This window comes from Schistocerca cancellata, chromosome 2 (genome assembly GCF_023864275.1).
Source record: "Schistocerca cancellata isolate TAMUIC-IGC-003103 chromosome 2, iqSchCanc2.1, whole genome shotgun sequence".
Classification (NCBI taxonomy): domain Eukaryota; kingdom Metazoa; phylum Arthropoda; class Insecta; order Orthoptera; family Acrididae; genus Schistocerca; species Schistocerca cancellata.
In genome coordinates this window covers 414803098-414816600 of record NC_064627.1, presented here as the reverse complement: position 1 = coordinate 414816600, position 13503 = coordinate 414803098, and the positions used below count along the sequence as shown (strand labels likewise).

Here is a 13503-nt window from a genome sequence, read left to right as displayed (position 1 = left end):
GTTGTGTAGTAACGTGGCAAAACTGTCATTTCGTGAAGGAACATTTTGTCTCAGTTTATTTCCAAGTCATTGCTAGGCTCTTTTGATGATCAGTCGTAATGTGGTTTTCAACTGGAAACCAGCACTTAGCTATGCACTGGTGGGCTGAATAAGCATTTTCGTCTCAGTTACGCTCCAAGCAAAAAGGCAACAATACGAAAATGTTTTCTGCATTAAACCACAAATATGCAGATTGATTTCAACATTTAGAGCTAGACACCAGTAGGAGTCGGGGTCAAGATAGCCAGATTTGTAAGACGCAGTAACGACTAAAATATGATTACTGTGCAAGGGGCGTTCAATAAGTAATTGAACACTTTTTTCTGAAATGAAGTTGGTTTATTCAGGATTCGAATACACCATATTACACCCCATTCTTTTGGCTACAAAATTATATTCTTTAACATTCTCCATTCGGAGCGACAGCCTTACGCCACCTCAGTGAGAGGGCTTGTTTGCTCGGATAGTAAGTAGCATTCTACCGGTCTACATCTACATGATTACTCTGCAATTCACATTTAAGTGCTTGGCAGAGGGTTCATCGAACCACAATCATACTATCTCTCTACCATTCCACTCCCGAACAGCGAGCGGGAAAAAGGAACACCTAAGCCTTTCTGTTCGAGCTCTGATTTCTCTTATTTTATTTTGATGATCATTCCTACCTATGTAGGTTGGGCTCAACAAAATATTTTCGCTTTCGGAAAAGAAAGTTGGTGACTGAAATTTCGTAAATAGATCTCGCCGCGACGAAAAACGTCTTTGCTTTAATGCTTCCATCCCAATTCGCGTATCATATCTGCCACACTCTCTCCCCTATTACGCGATAATACAAAACGAGCTGCCCTTTTTTGCACCCTTTCGATGTCCTCCGTCAATCCCACCTGGTAAGGATACCACACCGCGCAGCAATATTCTAACAGAGGACGAACAAGTGTACTGTAAACTGTCTCTTTAGTGGACTTGTGTCCGTCCCCGGTAGCTGAGTGGTCAGAGTGACAGAATGTCAATCCTAAGGTCCCGGGTTCGATTCCCGGCTGGGTCGGAGATGTTCTCCGCTCAGGGACTGGGTGTTGTGTTGTCCTGATCATCATCATTTCGTCCCCATCGATGCGTAGGTCGCCGAAGTGGCGTCAACTCGAAAGACCTGCACCAGGCGAACGGTCTACCCGACAAGAGGCCCTAGCCACACGACATTTCATTTCATTTTATTCAGTGGACTTGTTGCATCTTCTAAGTGTCCTGCCAATGAAACGCAACCTTTGGCTCCCCTTCCCCACAATATTATCTATGTGGTCTTTCCAACTGAAGTTGTTCGTAATTTTAACAGCCAGGTACTTAGTTGAATTGACAGCTTTGAGAACTGTACTATTTGTCGAGTAATCGAATTCCAACGGATTTATTTTGGAACTCGTGTGGATCACCTCACACTTTTCGTTATTTAGCGTCAACTGCCACCTGCCACACCATACAGCAATCTTTTCTAAATCGCTTTGCAACTGAGACTGGTCTTCGGATGAACTTACTAGACGGTAAATTACAGCATCATCTGCGAACAACCTAAGAGAACTGCTCAGATTGTCACCCAGGTCATTTATATGGATCAGGAACAGCAGGGGTCCCAAGACGCTTCCCTGGGGAACACCTGATATCACTTCAGTTTTACTCGATTGTTGGTTGTTTCGGGGAAGGAGACCAGACAGCGAGGTCATCGGTCTCACCGGATTAGGGAAGGACGGGGAAGGAAGTCGGCCGTGCCCTTTGAAAGGAACCATCCCGGCATTTGCCTGGAGCGATTTAGGGAAATCACGGAAAACCTAAATCAGGATGGCCGGACGCGGGATTGAACCGTCGTCCTCCCGAATGCGAGTCCAGTGTCTAACCACTGCGCCACCTCGCTCGGTTTCAGTTTTACTCGATGATTTGCCGTCTATTACTACGAACTGCGACCTTCCTGACAGGAAATCACGAATCCAGTAGCACAACTGAAACGATACCCCATAGGCCCGCAGCTTGATTAGAAGTCGCTTGTGAGGAACGGTGTCAAAAGCTTTCCGGAAATCTAGAAATACGGAATCGACTTGAGATCCCCTGTCGATAGCGGCCATTACTTCGTGCGAATAAAGAGCTAGCTGCGTTGCACAAGAACGATGTTTTCTGAAACCATGCTGATTACGTATCAATAGATCGTTCCCTTCGAGGTGATTCATAACGTTTGAATACAGTATATGTCGGAGTCGCTGTCATGCTGCCTCGGGAACCTTCCCATCATCGACGTACGCTTCCCGTGGACAGCATCCTGGATTGGGCCCCACCTTCAAATGTCGCAAGGTGTGAGATCCGTACTGTAAGTTAAGTGAGCAAAAATAAGGCAATGAAGTTTTGTGAATTTCCCTCGGGTGTGCAGACTTCTGTGAGGCCTCGCATTGCCATGGAGAAGGAGAAATTCGTTTGCATTTTTGTGGCGACGGACGCGCTGAAGTCGTTTCTCCCTTTTCTTAAGGGCAGCGCAATTAATTTCAAAGCTGATCGTTGCATTGTGAAGAAGTACATAAAACAGAATAGCCCCTTTACAGCCCGTCTCCATGACTATCGGCTGAGAGTTCGGCTTTGAACTTTTTCTTAGGAGGAGTTGTGGTGAGGCCCCATTCCATGGATTTCAGTTTTGTTTCCGGTTCGAAGTGATGAACCCATGTTTCATCACCTGTGAATATGTTCGACAAAAAATATCACAAGCAAGTAATTCCGTATGGTTGGTTCTTCTTTGTACTTTATGGTCTTCTGTTAGGTGGCGAGGAACCCAGAGGACAGACACCTCGTATAAAGATGGTTCGGACATGTCCGGAAGAACAGATACCATCGGTGACCATGCTCTCTTAGAATGATATGGTAATTAAATCAAGTCACTAAGCTGTCGACAGGCGTTGATATACATCAACGGGGACAGTTGAAAATGTGTGCCCCGACCGGGACTCGAACCCGGGATCTCCTGCTTATGTGGCAGCCGTTCTGTCCATCTGAGCCACCGAGGGCACAGAGGATAGTGCGACTGCAGGGATTTATCCGTTGCACGCTCCCACATTCTCAACTTAAACACTACATTCGTTGTGCCCCTGCCCGTTATACTCATTACTCGTGGCAGACAATCTTACCGAGACCCGTAAGAGTTCGGGCAATGCGTGTGCATCGAGCACAGAAGGAAAAGGTCAATGGCCGGTTAGCCTTAACTATATACGAAGATGATACCTGCTCTTTCCGACATGTAAGATTGTCTGCCACGAGTAATGAGTGTAATGGGCAGGGGCACTACGAATGTGGTGTGTGGACATTATTTTGGAAACGTGGGTCTCACGGGGAGCTTGAAAGGGATAAATCCCAGCAGTCGCACTATCCTCTGTGCCCTCGGTGGCTCATATGGATAGAGCGTCTGCCATGTAAGCAGGAGATCCCGGGTTCGAGTCCCGGTCGGGGCACACATTTTCAACTGTCCCCGTTGATGTATATAAACGCCTGTCGACAGCTAAGTGTCTTGACTTAATTATCATTTCAGACACCTTTTAGTGCCCCAATGGGTGGATGCACGTGTCAGCACTACCAATAGAGATGTCCAGCTTTGCAGCGAGGGCTCTGTTTGTAATCCATCGATCACCTCTAAAGAGAGTGTCTGGGCGACCCAATGTCGCAATAGTCACGTCACAGCTCTGTGCCGACGGCCGGTACGTGCGCGATTGCACAAGTTTGCCCGATCTTGTTGCGTTTTTGTTCATTGCCAGGTCTTCATACCCATTCCGCAACCGCCGCTGAATATCTGCGATGCATTGGTTTTCCACAGAATGAAACTCTGTGACAGTTCTCGGCTTGGAGCGCACCTCCGTTACAGACGCCATTTTGGAGGCTACGTGTAGCACCGCCACCAATGGGCATGCCATGAATCTAAAGGACCTGAAGCGGCAAAATTCTTCGATGTCCTACAAAGCATTCCGCTTTTCTGGGACCGAAACTGGCCGATAAAAAAGGTGTTGCAATACTTATTAAACGCTCCCCATAAATGGTGATAGGAGGGGACTTCAGAAAGTAAGCTATGCAGGTCGTTCCATAATAAAACCGTTGCGCAAGAAGAGTGCCGCATTATCAGTAGAGAGAGGATGCTCTGGCTTTCTTGCAGTCACAGTTCTGCTGCGGTATGGGCTACAGGTGCATCACTGTGTGGGAGTGAAATGGCCCGACAACCGGACACATACTCCAAAGTTGACGTACAGGGGACAGTACGATTCTTGTGGGCACAACCTCTAAGTGTCAAGCAGAATCACCATGAAATTAAAGCGTATCGGCCCGGATGCAATGTCGCGTCTAGTCGAGGTGAAATCATCAAGGCATTCAGACGTAGCTGATTCTGACCAGTAAGGAAGGCCGCCGACCCTGAACAAAGACGAAATTTTCAAGTCACTCTCAAGCATAGGAAAATCTGAGAGGAAGCAGATTATCCAGATTTGATTATATCGACACAGAGGTTCCTAAATGCCTCCGTGAACAAGGAGTGGATTTCGATCGTCGAGGATTTCAACTATTGGTAAAACGTTCCGACTGTTGTTTACAGAGATTTGGTGGCTATATACTGTCATATATCTTCATCACTCTGAAGTGTAGTGCAGCATTCAGTAATAGTTACTTGGTCTGCCATGATAATTTGTACGTCCTGTCGTACGATTGTACTTCGTTGAAACCCAGAGAAGTGCAATAAACAAGTGATTAAACACTTACCTTATTGACTTCACCGTCAAAAGATGTATAAAGTTCTAGTTGGTTCATCATAAAACTCACCGCAAGAAAAGAAAAATCTCAATTTTAAATGCGTTTCTACACCAACATCGTTGTCACGTCTAATCAATAGTAATGTCTCTGAATTTGTCTCATGACGACTTACACAGGTCTCTGTGACTTCCCGGAATTAATCAAAACTTTATACCCTTGTATTGCACACAAGCCTCCATGTTATCCTTAGTACAATTTTGGCTCCGATTAAGGGGACATTTTATGATTTTTCGGAGAACGTGTGTAAGCAATATGATATCAATACAGAATTTGGCACACTCTTCTGAATGCGTAAAGCGGCCAAAAGTCACGGGAAGGCAATGCGAAATGAGTCGACTGTACAATTCGTTTCTGTCCACTGTCATTTGGAACAAGAATTACTCCCTTTTGTACAGCGAGGCTATGCCGACGGGCAAAGTAGCGGCCCACGACCGAGTTCTTTATGCAGTGCAAGGAACGAGGCCAAGATGTGCGAATGTATTTGAGCAAAATTTCAGATCTGAATCAGCTTCCGTTGCCTGTGGAATTTTCTTACAGTTTAGCGGAAAAAGCTGAAGCAATTCAGAGTCCTGAGCATCTATGTGACAGCAAGATGCAGCAGAAGCCTCAAAGTCTATATCGGGGCCAATCGGAAGACGTGAATGTACGTTTACATTACCATGTTGAGCTGTCGGACGATACACAATCTCGTACCGGTATTGAGACAACAACAAAGCCCATCTTTGCAATTTTTGGGCAGTTCGTACAGGAACCAGTTTTGTCAGATGAAACAAGGACTGTAAAGGCTTGTGATCCGTTTCTACGTAGAATTTTGGTGACACGATACACAATAGCCAAAGTCTCTTTTTCAATTTGTGAATACTCACACTGAGTTTTGGGCAACACTTTTGATGCGAAAGCAATAGATCTTTCGATGGGAAAGCACTGCACCGATTCTGTAAGAGGAAGCGTCAACTCGCAATACAACTGGCTTCTCAGGATCAAAGGGAAGTAGGCATCGATCACTGAGCAATGCTTCCTTAAGTTTTTGAAAAGTTGCTTGGCATTCATCTGTCAAAGGGGACATTCTTGCGACGCAAGCGATGCAAGGGAACAGCGATCTGCGTAGCATTCAGTATGAACCGAATATAATAGTTCATTTTCCCTAAGACTGACTGCAATTCTGTGACATTGTGAGGAACTGGCAAATCTCGTATGGCTAACAAATGTGACTGAAGAGGATGTAGACCGTGACTTTTAATTACATGACTAAGATACTGCAAATAACGTAAAAAAACTCACACTTGTCCAGTCTACACTTTAGTCCTGCCTCAGATAACACACGAAACGAAGCATGTAAATTTGCAATATGTTCTTCAGGTGTGCGACCTGCTGCTACAATATCGTCCAAATAGTTAGAACAGTTTGATACTTGCGCGGTCAGCTGTTCCAAATACCGTTGGAAAATAGCGGGTGCGAAAGCACTGCGAAAAGGCCAACGCAAATATTTAAACAAACCCATATAAGTATTTAATACACAGACTTTTTGAGATTCTTCATTGAGCGCTATTTGAAGATACGTATCGCGCAAATCAATTTTCTAAAGATCGTGTCCAGCGCCTAATTTGTCCATGAGATCTTATGGGCGTGGCAATGGATAAGTATCAATGACAGTTTGTGGGTTGACGGTAGACTTAAAGTCAACGTAGAGGCGAGTGTGATCTGAAGGTTTGGGGAGAAAAACCAGTGGACTTGCCCACTGACTAGCTGAGATGGGCGCAATAACTCCGCTGTCTTGCAATTCTTTAAGTTCAGCAGCGACTTTGTCCGGCACTGCAATGGTAACAGTTCTGGACCGGCAAAATGAGCATTCTCTTTCATAGTAATATGTGCAACAAAATTGTTGGCTTTGCCTAAACCTTAAGAAAGTAGTTCCAAGAATTCTTTTAGCAAGCCAGCTACACTATCTATAGCATTGATTGCAGACATTGACAATACAGTGTCCTGAATGTTAAAGCCAAACGAATCAAAAGAATCAAGACCAAATATGTTCTCACAGTCACGGGATTGTAGCGCTGTGAAAGTCAATGTTCACGCATGCGAGCGATTCATGGCAGGCTGAGAACATGTTCCGAAAACAGGAATGTCTTGTCCATTACAAGCCGTCAGCTGAGTGCTAGTTTTAGACAGGCGTAGGGAGCCTGACAGTAGATATGTGTGATGATTGAGCAGTGTGACTGAGACATCCATGTCCAACTGAAATTTCTCACATTTCGAACAAATAAGTAAACGAACAAGAACTTTATTAAACTGGCATATCACTAAGGACACTCCACACTTGCTAGTTTCGCGAATGCGTGTTGCAGACTTTGAATATACTGCATTAATGACATCGGCCTTGTGACTAGATTTTTGAAAGGGGGCCGACTTCTGATGTTTGTTCCATTGCAAACAAACGGACTGTACATGTCGTTTTCTACCACAACCACGCTTATCGGGAGGGGCAGTCTCGGCGTTTGTGCCGTGAATAACACAGAAGGCAGTCTGTTCGCCCGTGTAGCCGTCTGTGTGGCGAACCGCTTACGCCGCGTGGAAGGTTGTTTATTCGACGTGACAAGCTGCTTTTTCCGTCGAATGGGCCGATCGCAACTAAGGGAATCAACCCGACAAATAGCTGGCTGCTCAAATGTCTGAGCAGAGAAGACACCTGAATCGTACTGATCTAGTATTTGCACTACCTGTTCATGGATTGGACTGTTTCAAAATTAGTTCTCTGAGTCTGACATCAGGGAAATTGCACATGATCGCTTCCCGCAACATAACATCTAAATATAAAGCACCGCGAGCACATTTGAATTTGCATTTCCTTGTCATACCCTGCAAATCTGTTACCCACTCGCGATAAGTTTGTTCTGACCGTTTTTTGCAATTAAAGAGTTGATACTTAGCTGCTACCGCATTGACTTGTTGGTCGTAATAGTCAGCTAACGATTGTACCGCCTGTTCATAACTAAGTTCACTCGGAGTAGCATTATGGAAAAGTTTTTGTAAGAGCCTAAACACTGCACTTCCTACTGTTGACATTAGAAACGGAAGTTTCACAGTACCTGGTACATTGTGAGCGATGAGGTGCGTTTCAGATTCGGACAACCACTCGTGCCATTCCTCGTCTTGTTCACTAAACTGTCGGAAAGGTGGCGTAGCAGCTGTAATAGGCGGTGCTCGTTGTGTCGGGCGAGCAGCGTTGGCCAGTAGCTGCTGCACCGTGTTGAGTAACGTGGAGATGTGTGGCGTCTGGAACTGAAACATACTCATTAGCTGTGTGGCATCTAACGCTTGTGGCTGTAGCACCTGAGCAGGGGGCGTGACAGGTGGGGTGGGCATGTTGGAAAACACAAATGCTACAAACAGACAAGGCAAGCAAACAAAGAAATTTTCTGCAACGCCCACCTGAAACACTGATTAGCAAAAACAACAGGAAACTGTTAAAGAAAATAAGCGCCTCTGCAAAGTAAACACAAGAGAGAATTATGGCTCCAGCAAAAGAACAGAAAATTCCGTGGCTGTCTCGCACTGGGTTCGGCGGATACTCGTCGCCAAATATGCGGTCCTGCCCACTCGTCGCTTATAGGGTGCCTAAAGGATGCTGTCCTTTGCTGTATACAAGATCCATGTAAGCAGTTGATATGGATCACACGTCACTGCTATCGTCGTGCTCTCCACTACTCCTGTGCTAACACTTCCCCGGCAGAGGCTGCCAGGATCAGCGCTTGTATTTTCTTTGCTAGAAGGCGCTAATGTCATAGTGCGGTCCCAGTCAGCGCACCATTGGACGACGTCGTCTCACCACCGTCTCTGCTCTTGCGTTCTTTATCTTCGTTCCGGCACTTATGGTTACGCCAGGACGTAGTGAATTTTGTAAAGTAATTACGCAGATTTGTTTCATACTACACAAAAGAATCCAAGCACTAGAACATTTTTTATGAAAATTGTGAGTCTGAGTTCGTCGCAGTTACTTGACACATCAAAACCCTTTAGTTTTCGTTTCTCCGAACTGTAGAAAGTATATTGAAATCTTTTTCTACAATGTAAGAAGATCAGTGTCCAAAAGCACTTCGGACTTGAATGAAAGTGACCACGGCATAAACTGATCATCGTAGTCTTCAAATAATTATCTTATTTCCTACTGCGCATGGTATTGTCAGATTGGATATTTTTCTTCCTCCAATCACAGCTGCAGCAAAGTTATTCCAAACGGCGATGCAGCTGGACAATTACCGTATCATCTTACTAACACACCCAGGCGCTAGCTGTCATGAGTAGTCATTCTCCTGACTATAAAAGGCAAGTGCTTCGGAGGTAACACAAATCTGCCGTTATTTCAGACATTTTTTCCCCATATTTCGATCAGTTTAAATGCATTTATAAGCTTTTATAAACAATTAAATAAATATTTGGTAACTTGTCCTTCGTATTCTTTTGGGAGAGAGAAATACGATGTTCATTATGCTTAGTTTGAGCTTTATATTATTGTATCTCTTTGGCAACAATATTCGTCTTGACAGCATTAAGTGCGCCACTAGCTTCTTTGTGTTCGTTTCCTTATGGTGAAACAGTGTCATTATACACGCGAAAAATTACCATGTGGTTTTTTGTTAAATTTTTCGAGGCAACCACCCATGGTAAAGGCAAAAATACTCTCTGACAACAAGAGTGAAACTGAATTTCCTGATAGTGACCAGAGTGACGTGGTCCTTGGCGCATTTCGAAATAGACGTTTCAGTGAACTGTGATTCAGTTGCAAATGCTGAAAGATCTTGTATAGCGTAAGTGAATCAGAGCTACGATACTGGACTATTGATTCACCTAGCAAGCGTCAGGATGCGAAGATGCCGTCTGCAACAAACTGTGGTGCCAGCCTAGTACATGTCACGTGATTGAGAAGAGTATGAAGGAAAACTTGAAGAAAATAAATGCTGACAGCTGTAATTTTATTAATTATTTTATTTGACTACCAGTTTCGGTATCTCATTGGCACCTTCTTCGGACCCCTATACGCGGAGTTAGATAAGTCATCCTATTATAGGGATCGCTAATTTCAGCTGGCTTCCATAGATTTTTAAAACTTCTCTCTGGACGTCGACTTCTCACACTTGTAATGACAACTGCCATCACCACGTGTGCAGACAGGCTTTGGAAATGTGCGGAAGGCAGCTGAAATTAGTGATCAGTGCAACAGCACAGACGTTTGTATGTGTTATGTGGCTACGTGTGTAGGATCCTGAAGATGGTGACTATGAGGCAAACGTGCTTTTGGAAGGCCTCTAAATGTGTTGTCATGGTTTAGGCCAGTATTCTGTTTTCCTATCAGAACCTTTTCCTTCGTTGCTATTATACTCCCATCCTGTGTAAATGGAATGGAACTGTGCCTGGTCAAAGACTTGAAGAGGATAAATACTAGCAGCGGTAATTTTATAACGAAATAGCAAACAACCAGTTACAGAAAGAAAATTTAATTTATTTAGCGGTTTCAGGCACTTAGCGCCCTTTTTCAGAAGGTTAGATCTATCGCATTATATGTGAGTGTCAGCGGTAAGGTGCATAGAGCAAAATTCCGTGGTACCAGCCACAGGGCCGGCCGCTATGGCCGAACCGTTCTAGGCGCTTCAGTGCGGAACCGCGCTACTGCTACGGTCGCAGGTTCGAATCCTACCTCGGGCATGGATGTTTGTGATGTCTTTAGGTTAGTTAGGTTTAAGTAGTTCTAAGTTCTAGGGGACTGATGACCTCAGATGTTAACTACCATAGTGCTCAGAGCCATTTGAAGCCAGCCACAAGCACCAATCCTACAAAACACTCTGCGTCCCGCCGCTGTTGGCAGGTTCCCTAAGAATCTGTTAAAAGAGGCGGGGTGCAGAGTGCATCGTGGTGTTGGTGCTTGTGGCAGGGAACTACGGCATTTTGATGTATGCACCTTATTGTTGACACTTGCATTTAGTGGGGCAGATATGATCCTCTGAAGAAGGGCACTAAGTACCTGAAACAGCTAAAGAAATTAAATTTTCTTTACGTAACTGGTTGCTTTTTATTTCGTTATAAAATTACCGCTGCTAGTATTTATCCTCTTCAAGTCTTTGACCAGGCACAGTTCCATTCCATTTACACAGGATGGGAGTATAATAGCAACGAAGGAAAAGGTTCTGATAGGAAAACAGAATACTGGCCTAAACCATGACAACACATTTAGAGGCCTTCCAAAAGCACGTTTGCGTTCTTACGAATTTTTGAACCATTATTTTACTCATGACCTAATAAAGATAGTTCTAGAATAAATTATTGTGTAGAGGTTTGTCTTGAAAGTTCACTTGATACAACTAAATTTGTCGGAAAATACGGAATGGAATGTGTTGGAGAGACGTAGCACACAACTGGTTTGGTTGGGTTGTTTGGGGTGGAGACCAGTGCAATGGTACTTGAATTACGCAACCATTACGGCTCCTCGCCTCAACCTCTCGATACCAGCAATATTCTACTGTGTTTCTGTAAAATAGTTAACATATATCTGTGACAACATTCAGATTTGATTTCATTAATGTAGAGGTACTTCGATACATCGATATGTATATATTGCAAAAAAAAAATGGTTCAAATGGCTCTGAGCACTATGGGACTCAACTGCTGAGGTCATTACTCCCCTAGAACTTAGAACTACTTAAACCTAACTAACCTAAGGACATCACACACATCCATGCCCGAGGCAGGATTCGAACCTGCGACCGTAGCTATATATTGCAATATGTGATATTTGACGTACTTGTAACTCTGATTTTTGGGGCGCGTAAGCGGTTATTAGAGAGTCAGGCTTTGGTCGTCATGTTAAAAAGACGCAAATTGTAGTCAGTTTATGAAATGTGAACTTTAACAGTGAGGAAGATATCTTCAAGTATGTTTTATATTGTGAAGTGATGTTTTGAAACGAGTTACGTGATATTGCAACAAAAGCAATAAAAAAGAAGTGTAACTTAAATTCGGAGTGCTGATTACTTTTTTACATCTCTATTGTTCTAACTTGCAAAAGTTTAACCATCAAGAATGGTTTATGAAACTCATCTATAAAACTTTTGAATATTACAGAATAACACCTAGGCCTCTTTTCATCCGAGCTTGGAATCATCACTACCTAGATTTTCGACGATTGAGCCATGAGTTAACAACGAGACCAGCGTGGGAAACACGAAAAGATGAGTGCCTGGTTTATCCATTATTTCAAGTAATGACTTTATTAACTGTGCTCTAATGACACCTGCCACATAATATAACATTGTTGTTGCCAGAAAATGCAATATTTAGCAGCGTGAGCAACACTACAATCATAATTAATTTTTGACCTTTATTGTGGTAGGGTTGTTAGACCAAGCAGTGAGGTCATCGGTCTCATCGGATTAGGGAAGGACCGAGAAGGACGTCGGCCGTGCCCTTTCAAAGGAACCATCACACAACTGAAATCAAACGCTGGGCATCCCACTGGTTCAAAAAGCAATACTCTAGATTTATTTAGAATCAATGAAGCGATTAATTCTTTTTAATGAAAAAAAAAAAACAGATGTGTTACCAGTAGCGAGAAACGACGTGACAAACTATACCTGTTGCGTTCTCTTACAAGAGAAAGAAAAATGAATGCCTGTACCGATGAATCAATTTCTTTCCATTGATAAGCAAATGCGTCCTTTCAAAGCACAGCATCATTTGAAGCAGTAAATGCCACGTAAGCCTCACAACATAGTTTGAAACAGTTTTATTGAGCAGTGTATCTGGAGATGCTTACAAAACTGAAACAAATGGACGAAAATGATGATTCATAACATTGCAGCAGTGACACAGGCAAGTGAGAACGTCCTTGTGAGAAATAATAGACATATTCCTCAGACTACACACCACAATGTGTATAACGATAATTACTACACATCACTACCATTGACGTAGACAAGGAATCCAAAGGTGTCCATCCCTTCAAAAAATCACGTCACGACGTTGTTCTGAACTGTTAACTCCACGTAGTGAGCAGCTGAAGAGCAGACCAAAAGGATTCGGTGAGGAATGGTGTGCTAATACCGATGGCTGTGAAATTGCATTCGTTGTGTGGAAATGCAACAGAATTATCTCCAAGTTATCCTCATTTCTTGGTAGTGACCCGTTTATACGAGAGAACTTGATAAATTAAGTTACATATTATTATGACAGGTCACGTGACTTTCAATGAAGCGACATAGCTCCATAACGCTATAGTTAGATATACAGTCACCGAGTCCCCGTAAACAACAGGACGAACCTTCTACCAATGGCTGAATAATTCCTCGACGGCAAAAATCCTCTCCTCGGTCACAGAGCCATTCGAGAACCGCTGCGTGAACGCTTGCGTTGGCGGCAAATCTGTGCTTGCTGCAAACCAGTTTCTCGATTGTCTAGACATTGTCGTTTGTGATCGATTCGATGACCCTTCTTCCTGATTAGCTTCATCCACGTCTATGTTGCCTTGAACCTTGAACAAATTGTTGGCACCATTTCAGTACCTCTGGAGGCGAAACCCTATTTAATCCATATATCGCCAGAATTACGCGATGAATCTATGGGAAATTATATAGTTTTATCCAGAAGAATCTTACTGTCTCGCGC

At 43.7% G+C, this 13503-nt stretch overlaps 1 non-coding gene across 1 annotated transcript; it reads left to right on the top strand.

Annotated features, from left to right (window-relative positions):
• Positions 1 to 3437: 3437 nt before the first annotated feature.
• On the top strand, positions 3438 to 3512 carry Trnat-ugu (transfer RNA threonine (anticodon UGU)). Its single transcript has one exon. It is a non-coding gene; the product is annotated as a tRNA-Thr (tRNA).
• Positions 3513 to 13503: the final 9991 nt, after the last annotated feature.